General features: G+C 40.0%; 1 long non-coding RNA gene across 3 annotated transcripts in view; it reads left to right on the plus strand.

Moving 5' to 3' along the window:
• The window catches only part of LOC144597623 (uncharacterized), a 98,912-nt gene extending 93,255 nt beyond the window's left edge, over nucleotides 1-5,657 (plus strand). For all 3 annotated transcript variants that reach the window (XR_013547769.1, XR_013547770.1, XR_013547771.1), the window contains exon 3: nucleotides 5,025-5,657. This is a non-coding gene — a long non-coding RNA (uncharacterized LOC144597623). The remainder of the gene's footprint in view (nucleotides 1-5,024) is intronic.
• The last annotated feature ends 4,988 nt before the right edge of the window (nucleotides 5,658-10,645 follow it).

The raw sequence follows: 10,645 nt of genomic DNA on the forward strand, positions 1-10,645 counted from the left end.
GCATGGGGCTGTCAAGAATGTGTTAAATGAGCATGTTGATGAACTGGTGTTTCTGCAAGATCCATTTCTGCTCAGATATGGGTGCATTTTCAAAATATGCCCTTAGTCACTCTACGTGATAAGGAGAATGAACATGCGATACATAAAGCCGGGTGTAGGAGAGCATAAGAAGGACTCTCAGCAGGAAGCCATACTGGCCCAAGTTGTATCTATTGTATACGCTGTTCCAGATGTCAACTTCTCTACATCGGCGAGACCAAGCGCAGGCTCAGCGATCGTTTCGCTGAACACCTCCGCTCAGTCCGTCTCAACCAATCTGATCTCCCGGTGGCTCAGCACTTCAACTCCCCCTCCCATTCCCAATCTGACCTTTCTGTCCTGGGCCTCCTCCATTGTCAGAGTGAAGCCCAGCGCAAATTGGAGGAACAGCACCTCATATTTCGCTTGGGCAGTTTACACCTCAGCGGTATGAACATTGACTTCTCCCACTTCAGGTAGTCTCTGCTTCCCCTCTCTATCCCCTCCCCCTTCCTAGTTCTCCCACTAGCCTCCCTGTCTCCGACTACATCCTTTCTTTGTCCCGCCCCCTCCCCGGGCATCAGTTTGAAGAAAGATCTCGACCCAAAACGTCACCCATTCCTTCTCTCCTGAGATGCTGCCTGACCCACTGAGTTACTCCAGCATTTTGTGTCTACCCTGGCCCAAGGGATCCAGCAGGCAGTTCTCCTCCTGAACCTGAGCAATAAATAATGTGTGAGTGGTCTGCACTTGACTACATCCTGGTCCTTGAGGCTTGATCGCTGACTCTGATCTCCACTGTTCTGTTCCCACTACCTTCCAAGAATAGATCTGAATGAAAGCCCATCCCTCATGTGTCATGCTAATTCAATGTTTCCTAGGTCAGATTCAGCTGTAGGATGCTGACTGGCATCTGCACCAGTCACTATGCAACTCTCATTTAATAGTTGATCTAGTCTATATTTTGTTTATCTATGAGAGCGCTGAAAGAATAAAAATAGAAGTCTAATTACAAATGTAATGCAATAATAACCTGTTTCATGTTAAAAATTCTTTTATTTTTATTTTTTAATATTGTTCACAATTGGAAAATAAACCAGAAGGGAAAAAAATGCCCATTCGCTCTTGAACCATGTTTTGACAGTCAAGGATATTGTGGCTGATCTGCCTCCCAAAATACTTGTCTGGTTTCCTACTTCCTTTAATTCTCGTACCATCCGATAATTCCATAATCTTTCAATATGCTTGGTGACTGACCAACCACACTCCTCTTGGGGGGAAAATTTCAAAGATTATTAAGGGCGGCCCAGTGGTGCAGGGGTAGAGTTGTTGCCTTACAGTACCAGAGACAATAAAAAGAAAGAAACGTTTTTATAATTCTGGTAAGATTTCTTTGCACTAATACTCTAATCTCGTTGTAATTTAACTGCCAACCAAATGCATTTTGGATCACTTGCTGTATCAGCATGGTAGCTTCCGATGATTCAGGCATATGTATATCCAGATAGTTTGCAACATCTATTGTCATAATCTTTCAGATCTTAATTTTTTTCTGATTTTCTATTTTTTCAAACAAATTGAATATCTCCACTTTTCCAAGCAGTATACCCCACCTGCCATATCTTGCCCTTTCATACAACCTCTCTGTTGTCTAGAAATGTATCTCCAGTGGAGAGTGCTAAATGATTGCATGTTCTACTCCATTACTGAAATTTGGTTCCATTGACTTCCAGAAATGGCATTGAGTGTTGTCTAGCACTACTAAGTAGGGATGGGATCATCTGGGTATTTATTCTATGTCAATTTATGCATCCATGTTACAATTTAATGTCATCCATAGGTTTGTACCTTTGAGAGACTTGGATGCATTATACGCAGGCTCACCAACTAACTTTATTTGTATATCTTTTCAATCATTGAATTTCATGCACTAACCCTTCAGGTAACCAACTAGTACCAATCTGAACATGACTCATTTATTCCTACTCTATGTATTTTATTCTTTAACCAATCTTCAATCTAAGCTCATATATTATCTCCAGATCCACCAACCTTAACCATTTTTGTATTAAACTTTGAGGTTTGAATATTTTTGTTGGATTCTCCCTTCCCTCGCCTAATAGCTACAACTTTAAAACTTTCCAACAGACTTTACAGGCATGATTTTACTTTCATAAATCCAACTTGACTTACATTTTGACATTCCATCTCATCCAGTAATAAATTATAGTATTTTCCCAAGTTGTTGTTTCCAATGTTGATAATCTCCCAACTACCACCGACAACAACCCCATTTAACAATCTATTGTCATGTCACTTGCAAGTTTACTCTTGTTTTCTATTTTCTGTCACTTGTTCATTCTTTTTTGAACTGCAAAATCCTCCCAATTTTCAATCTTATATATTTTCCCAACATTATGTCTCTTCCCCAGATTTTTCACCATATTTACTTCCCATATTAGCTACCTCCTTTCTTGTATGGTTTTCATTCCTTATTCCATTCTATGTTATCATATAACGTATCTAAGGTGAGTGGAGAAAAATGTAATAGAGATATGCGGGGATGTTTTTACACAGAGAGTGGTGGGGGCCTGGAACACATTGCCAGGAGTGGCAGTGGAGGCAGATACGATAGTGTCATTTAAGAGGCTTTTAGATAGGCACATGGAAGTGCAAGGAACAGAGATATGGATCATGTACAGGCAGATGAGATAGTTTAACCTGGCATCATGTTCGGCACAAACATTGCGGGCCGATAGGCATTCCCTGTGCTGTACTGTTCTATGTTCTCTCTGTCTCTCTGTCTCTTTCTCTTCCTGATATATATATATATATATATATCACGATGAGCCAAAACATTATGCTACTTGCTTAATATGCTGTTGGTCCTCCGTGTGCCGCCAAAACAGCGTCGACCCACCGAGGTGGGTCCTGCCCTGTCCTGAGGACTGTCCTGTCCTGTGGTATCTGGCACCAAAACATTAGCAGCAGATCCTTCAAGTCCTGTAAGTTGCGAGGTGGAGCTGCCATGGATCGGACTTGGCGATCCAGCACATCCCACAGATGCTCATTCAGATTGGGATCTGGAGAATTTGGAGGCCATGGCAACACTGTGAACACTTCATCATGTTCCTCAAACTATTCGCGAACAATGTGTGCAGTGTGACAGGGCGCATTATCCTGCTGAAAGAGGCCACTGCCATCAGGGAATACCATTGCCATGAAGGGGTGTACCTGGTCTGCAACGATGTTTAGGTAGGTAACATGTGTCAAACTGACGTCCACGTGAATGGCCGGACCCAGGGTTTCACAGCAGAACATTGCCCAGAGCATCACACTCCCTCCACCGGCTTGTCGTCTTCCCACAGTGGTGCCATCACATCCCCAGGAAAACGGCGCACACGTACACGGCCATCCACGTGATCTAAAAGAAAATGGGACTCATCGGACCAGGCGAACTTCTTCCACTACTCCAAGGTCCAGTTCCGATGCTCGCGTGCCCAATGTAGGTGCTTTTGAGGGTGGAGAGGGGTCATCATGGGCACTATGACCGGTCTGCGGCTACCTAGCCCCATACGCAGCATGGTGCGATGGACTGTGTATTGTGAAACATTCCTCCCGTAAATGTGAGGTTATCCACATGTGGCGGCAAAAACAAAGAGACCGATTATTATCTCAATGGTGTTAGATTAGGTAAAGGGGAAGTGCAACGAGACTTTGGTGTCCTTGTACACCAGTCACTGAAAGTAAGCGTGCAGGTACACCAGGCAGTGAAGAAATCAAATGGCATGCTGGCCTTCATAATGAGAGGATTTGAGTATAGGAGCAAGCAGGTTCTTCTGCAGTTGTATAGGGGCCCTGGTGAGACCACATCTGGAGTATTGTGTGCAGTTTTGGTCTCCTAATTTGAGGAAGAATGTCCTTGCTATTGAGGCAGTGCAGCTTAGGTTTACAAGGTTAATCCCTGGGATGGAGGGACTGTCATATGATGAAAGATTGGAAAGACTGGGCTTGTATTCACTGGAGATTAGAAGGATGAGAGGGGATCTTATAGAGACGAATAAAAATTATAAAAGGACTGGACAATCTAGATGCAGGAAAAATGTTCCCAATGTTGGGGGAGTCCAGAACCAGGGGGCAGTCTAAGAATAAAGGGGAAGCCATTTAAAACTGAGGTGAGAATAATTTTTTTCATCCAGAGAGTTGTGAATTTGTGGAATTCTCTGCCACAGAAGGCAGTGGAGGCCAATTCACTGGATGAATTTAAAAGCGAGTTAGATGGAGCTCTCGGGGCTAGTGGAATTGAGGGAAAAGGGGAGAAGGCAGGCACAGGTTACTGATTGTGGATGTTCAACCATGATCACAATGAATGGTGGTGCTGGCTCAAAGGGCCAAATGGCATCCTCCTGCACCTATTTTCTATGTTTCTATGCATCAGAACATTGTACTCTGCTTCAGAACTGAATTTCAGACTCAGAGCTTAAAACATTGCCACAATGGTTTAGCAGTTAGTCCCACTGACCAGCGATGAATTTCTGAGATGTCTATTTGCTGTAACTTATTAATTATTTCTTTAAATGTTCACCATCACTTATTGGCTATCATACATTTCAATATTGTTTCCCAATCAGTGTTAGCCAATCCTATCATCTTTGCTGAATAGTGGTTTTGTTCAGATATAAGGCCTTTTTCGATTTAATTCAATCACTCCGAAACAGGATATAAAATGATTTTAAATTGATAACATCTACTTTCACTTGTTCAACGATCACTCTGTTTATTTGATAGCAATTTTAGTTTTGTTGGTCTCAAGTAGAAAATAACATCACAGAATATTTTGTTTCACTTCCCGTATCTACTCGTATATCTGCATTATATTTCTAGCACCCAAGATACATTTATATGACTGCATTTATGTTTTAATGTATTTTGCATCCATACCATACTTGATTTGCATCATTGTATTTATAAAAGCATCAAAATATACATGTTTTATTCTATTCCAGGGCTTTTTAGTGTGACTGACAAAATAATGAAAAATGTGAGTGACAAGAAGCTGCCAACCACCATCTTGAGAATTGCAGCAAATAGAAAATGGCACAGGATGTATTACACTACTTATGAAACTTTCTTGGTTAATTTTATCTAGAGGCTCTGTAATTGCAAATATTTTATGTGTGTGTACGAGAACACACCCAAGTGTATCAACTGCAGTGACATAAAGAACTTCAATGACAGAAAATAATCCGTCCCAGGTTAAATTACCTTAGTTTTCGTTAGTGTTGAAGCATAACTGTTCATTCAATCAATACAGCTTGTTTCCCAGAGTAACTGGCTCAAGATGAGAGGCAACTACAGGCATTTCCCTTCAGAAGTGCACTTATGTATGGTGTGAGTTTGTGGTCATTTAGAGAGGCCTTTATTGGTCTCCAGAAAGTAAACTAAGCAGAGGATAAAAATGACCTCTGCATCTGATCAACATCCAGAAATCTAAGTGGTGTTCACCTGTGGGCAAAACATAGATGTGAGGCCACAAAAAAAACAAATAGCTCGCTGTACTTCATTCAATATGCTCAAGCGTAAAGAGTGGTCACATGAAAATACAGGAGAATGACGAGCTTTTGTGGAGCAAAGTTCAAGTAACAGAAGGAATGGGATAAACTTAATAGAAAGAATACAATCACTAGAAACCTGATCTGTTAGCAAGAATAATGTATCATAATTAGCTAAAACAAAGCACAATTTGTTTTCATGGCCAATCATTGGACTACTGTTTCCCTTGTTATGTAATTTTGATGATATATGATCAAAGTTGTTATATTAAACATGTATGTGTTAGAACCTCAATACATGCAAATGAATCAGTTATTTGGTGGATTTACCTGTTTAAGAGAATTATCAGCGTATTAACATAAAACACAGATATGACTTATTGTGATTTTTGAAAGATTTCTTGCTGCATTATTGATGCCATTTTTAAAACAGGGACGATAAGTAAGGTACCTTAATGTCCTCTTGATCAAAATCTGTTTCACTGAAAGATGATGGCAAATAACGAGAAAGATACAGGAAAAAAATGCACAGAGACAGCTGTGGTCAGGCCGGGGGCTAGTGTAGTCATTACTGCAGAGATGGTGCCATGGGTTTTTACAAAAGAAAGGGTCACGATGATACAATGTCACCCAGCATGTGTGAAAGGGATAACATCTGGATCTATACTATGCCTCAAAGGAAGTGAAGAAATTTAACCAAGGTTGTAATAATTGTTTTTTAATTCTCAATAAAGACTTTTCTTCAGCACTCTATTAGAAAATTAGCCAGTTATAAATAAATTAAATTATGAAGATATTACGGATGCGTGCTGAGGAACAAAAGGAATAGTGCATTAAAAAAGAGAATCTCATGACAAAAAAGGTATCAGGATTTGATATTTATACAACAGATGTCTCACCCAGGGACGCAGCACTGCTGAAACAGCAGGAAGTCCCAGTATGTTCACTTTATACAGGATTTTCCTTTCTGCCAGATGCCTGTTTTTGTAAACTATGGGAAATCTCCAACACTGTGATTTACATACCAGTTTTAGTTAAATGCCTAGCAATGCTTTGTGGATTACACCATTTTCTATATAAAATAACGCAATCCTTTCACTGTCATCAAATATATTATTCAGTAACACAAATTAAAACTGGTAATTATTTTAGTTTGTTCATTTGCATTAATTCAAATCATTAAGCTATTGTTTTATTTTGGTTTATTTTAAAGACACAGCATTGATCTATGGCCTACAGCCCCCCTAATCCATACCGGTTATTGATCACCCATTCATGCTAGCTCTACATTATCCCACCTTCATATCCGCTCCCTACACATTTAGGGGCAAGTTTACAGTAGCCAATTAACCGACCAACCCGCATGTTTTCTGAGATGTAGGAGGAAACCCAGAGCCCCCACGTGACAGGGAGAACATGTAAACTCCATACAGATAGCACTTGAGGTCAGAAGTGAACCTGGGTTTCTGGTCCTGTGAGGCAACAGCTCTATCAGCTACGCAACTGTGCTGTCCTGACGAAAGTCAGGAAGTTTACAAAGATGACAGCAGCACACTATCAATGTGAGGCAAACTTTAGATGGAAAACTCATGAGAATCTCCTGTGCATCTCTGAATTGCTAATGTCTCCAAAATACCGATATATCACACTACCCAGAATCAGGTTGTATATTGCAAGTGTCCAAAATAAATGACAGGGGAACACAAAGCATACAAAAAATTGCTAACTTATTCTTGTCATTTAATCATAAATATTGGAGACTAATTCTTTACTTATGACAGTTTGTTGTTTGCAATATCTGGGTCTTTTCTGATGTGAGAATATGTCAGTTAACTGTTAGCAACAAGGCAGAATGGATAATGCAAGGCAGAATGGAAAATGCCATAAAAATCAATATGGTTGGAGAATTTTCAACATTGGCAGTGACATGATTAACAACAAATTTATTCAGTGTGGCCGAAAGCAGGCTGAATTAATAGGCCTGAGACCTACTTTAACTGTACACCTTCTATTCAAAGTTATCTCACATCCCAGTCCTCAATAACTCTTAATGATATTCAACCCTGCTGTTGTGATACCATTCAGACAATTTCAGTTTCATGATACTAAAGCGCTGAAATTGCCTTCTGCAATATTAGTGACAGGCACATTAACACTTTTGTATAAAATTCCTCCCTCTACATTATTAACGTATTTGTTAAATAATTTGAAGAAAGCTGGTTAATGACTGCAGTAGTCTATGGAAATTAAGCAAATTAAGTCATGACTTTCCTCTCATGCATTTCCTGACTATAGCACCCTTAACATAGCATCACTGCTGGGAGCTTGCATAAAATGGGCTCAGTTACAAACAGCATGTTAGCTGTGATTCAGCTGGTAGTGATCTTGTTTGAGTCAAAAGGTTGAGGGCTCCACTCCCTCTCCAGAGGGATATGCACATCAATGTGAACTGAGGTTCCATTGCAGTATCGAGGGAGTGGGGCACTGTTGGAGAGGACATATTTCAGAAGGGACATTACTCCAAGGGTATGTCTGTCATCTTAAGTGGATATAAAAGATCTCAGAAGATCAAGGGATTTGGCCTTGTGTTCTGGCTGATTTTCACACCTTTAATCAGCACACTAAAACAGACCATGAAGCCAATATCACTTTACTATCTGTGGGACGTTGCTGTGTGCGAATCATCTGCTAATTTTCACACTGCAGCATAATTTCAAATAAGTATACCTCAAATAGTACATTAAGGAGTAAGGCATATTTTTCCCAATTATACTTCTTAGGCTTATAGTGGAGACTGTCTGCTGGATTGCACCTGCAGACGCCAAATCTAAGGGGAGCTATAACACTCATGATGAAGTGTTGAAAATGCAATGGAAGCGTTCTATGTCTTACAGGGGCCAGTGGCTCATAATCCTGGACTACCAATGTCTCACTATTGACTTTAAAAAGTATGTTAAGTAAGATGCTCCCACTGCATTTTTCAGCAATTGTACACTGAAGAAACATCATGACAATCCATTAGCTTGAGAGAGGTTCGCTTGCACACTCATTTCCCAGCTATTAGATCATCGATTCAAATTTTGCAGAAACAAGGAACAGCAGATGCTGGTTTACACAAAAAAAGGTACAATGTGGTGGAGGAACTCAGCGGGTGATGCAGCATCTCTGGAGAACAAGGATAAAAAGGGTCTGAAGGAAGGTCCTGACCAAAACGTCATCTATACATGTTCTTCAGAGATGCTGCCTGACCCATTGAGTTACTCCAGCACTTTGTGTCTAATTTTGAAAGTTGTGTGGATACTCTTGTTTGACCTTCTGTTTTGGTGTGCCCTTCTCTGTAGGTTTCCCTTTTTTTTGTTGCTATTTTTGAGATTACTCCCCACTTTTCCCTTCTCTTAAACGATAGTTGACCTCTGAAATGGAAACAGCCTCTGTTAGCTGTGATAGGAATACATTTGGGAACATTCCTTCCCTTTAGAGAGATTGAGGATAAGATGCAATGCAACGATTGAAAGGAAACCAGCCTGAGGTAGGTTGCACAGAACCACTGTTATCAATTTATTTATGATCAAAGATTCCACCAGCGTTATCTCACCATGTTAGAGGAGAACTGCTTTTCCCATCTAAGCTGAATCAGATCTCTGAAAATCAAGACTGGGCTCCCAATGTGCCATATCACTGAATGAGCAGAAGAGTGGTTTGTAAATGCTAGAAGCTAAATGAACTCAAGTACAGTAAAAGTCACAGGGAAGACAACAGGTGTCAACAAGAAACCATGTGGGCCTTTTCCAAAGCTGCCTTTATTCATGTTCACAGCAGATTGCAGCTTCCTGAGGCAAAGCCTTGCTTCCAATAAAAAAAACTTACAGTTTGAAATATGTAGTGAAAAGAAATAGAAAGTATCAAGATTAACATATCAAATTCTTTTTCAGTGCAGCGAATCCAATGAGACGCCCCTGCCTGGGCAACTGATTACCTCAATTTAATCCACTCCGCCATTTATATAGACAGCTGTATTGGTCATCGGTGATAATTTACATTTAGTTCTATCAGTAGCTCATATAATGCCATTGTTCTGGGGGATGTTTCCAGTTATATTGTACAAGTTATGTCTGTGCGGAATTCCCTTCTTCAAGGGTGGCACAGTGGCACAGCGGTATAGTTACTGCCTTACACCGCCTGAGACCCTGGTTCAATCCTGACTATGATCCTGTGCTTGTCTGTATGGAGTTGGTACCTTCTCTCTGTGAATACCTGGGTTTTCTCCGGGTGCTCTGGTTTCCTCCCACACTCCAGACATACAGATTTGTGGGTTAATTAGCATTGGTAAAATTGTAAATTGTCCCTACTGTGTAGGATAGTGCTAGTGTACAGGGTGGTCACTGGTAGGTGCGGACTCAGTGGATCAAAGGGCCTGATTCCGCGCTGTATCTCTAAAATAAAGTCCAAAGTAAAGTGATTAAATGTAGGTCTGAAACAGATCAATCCCAAACTATGGTCGAAAAAGCTTAAGAGACTAAACATCTTTCTCTTTACCCTACATTACTGCTCTGGATTCTGAATTTCATAGTTCTTTTCAGAGATTTGAGTGAAAAAGTCATCAATTAATCACGCACAGTAGTTTAAACTTAAAAATTGGAAAAGCAGGCTGAATACTCTAATATAAATTTAGCACAACTGGAAAAAAAGCTGTAATCTCCCTATTCAGCAAATGCAGCTATCTTATTTGTTTAAATGTTACAGTCTGACAGGAATAAAGCTTACATTTTACATTAATGGTTGGTACGATGGGAAATTGGACAATGAGCAAGGAACAAATGGTAAATACAGAAACATTTACACCTTATTTTCAATTAGAACAAATAATTTATAAGCCATATAATTTGTTCATTTAGTAAACTAGGCTTTGAACTATGTTCATCCAGCTTTTTGTATATTCTATCTAAATCGGTTGAAAAACCATCCTCATATCAGTCATTGTATCATAGTTGTTATGTTGCTCAACAATTAATCCAGATGAAGAGGTTCAAATCCCAAGAAGGTGGTTTGAGAACTTTGACTCAATTAAAAAAAAC

The sequence above is a fragment of the Rhinoraja longicauda genome, chromosome 10 (genome assembly GCF_053455715.1).
Source record: "Rhinoraja longicauda isolate Sanriku21f chromosome 10, sRhiLon1.1, whole genome shotgun sequence".
NCBI lineage: Eukaryota > Metazoa > Chordata > Chondrichthyes > Rajiformes > Arhynchobatidae > Rhinoraja > Rhinoraja longicauda.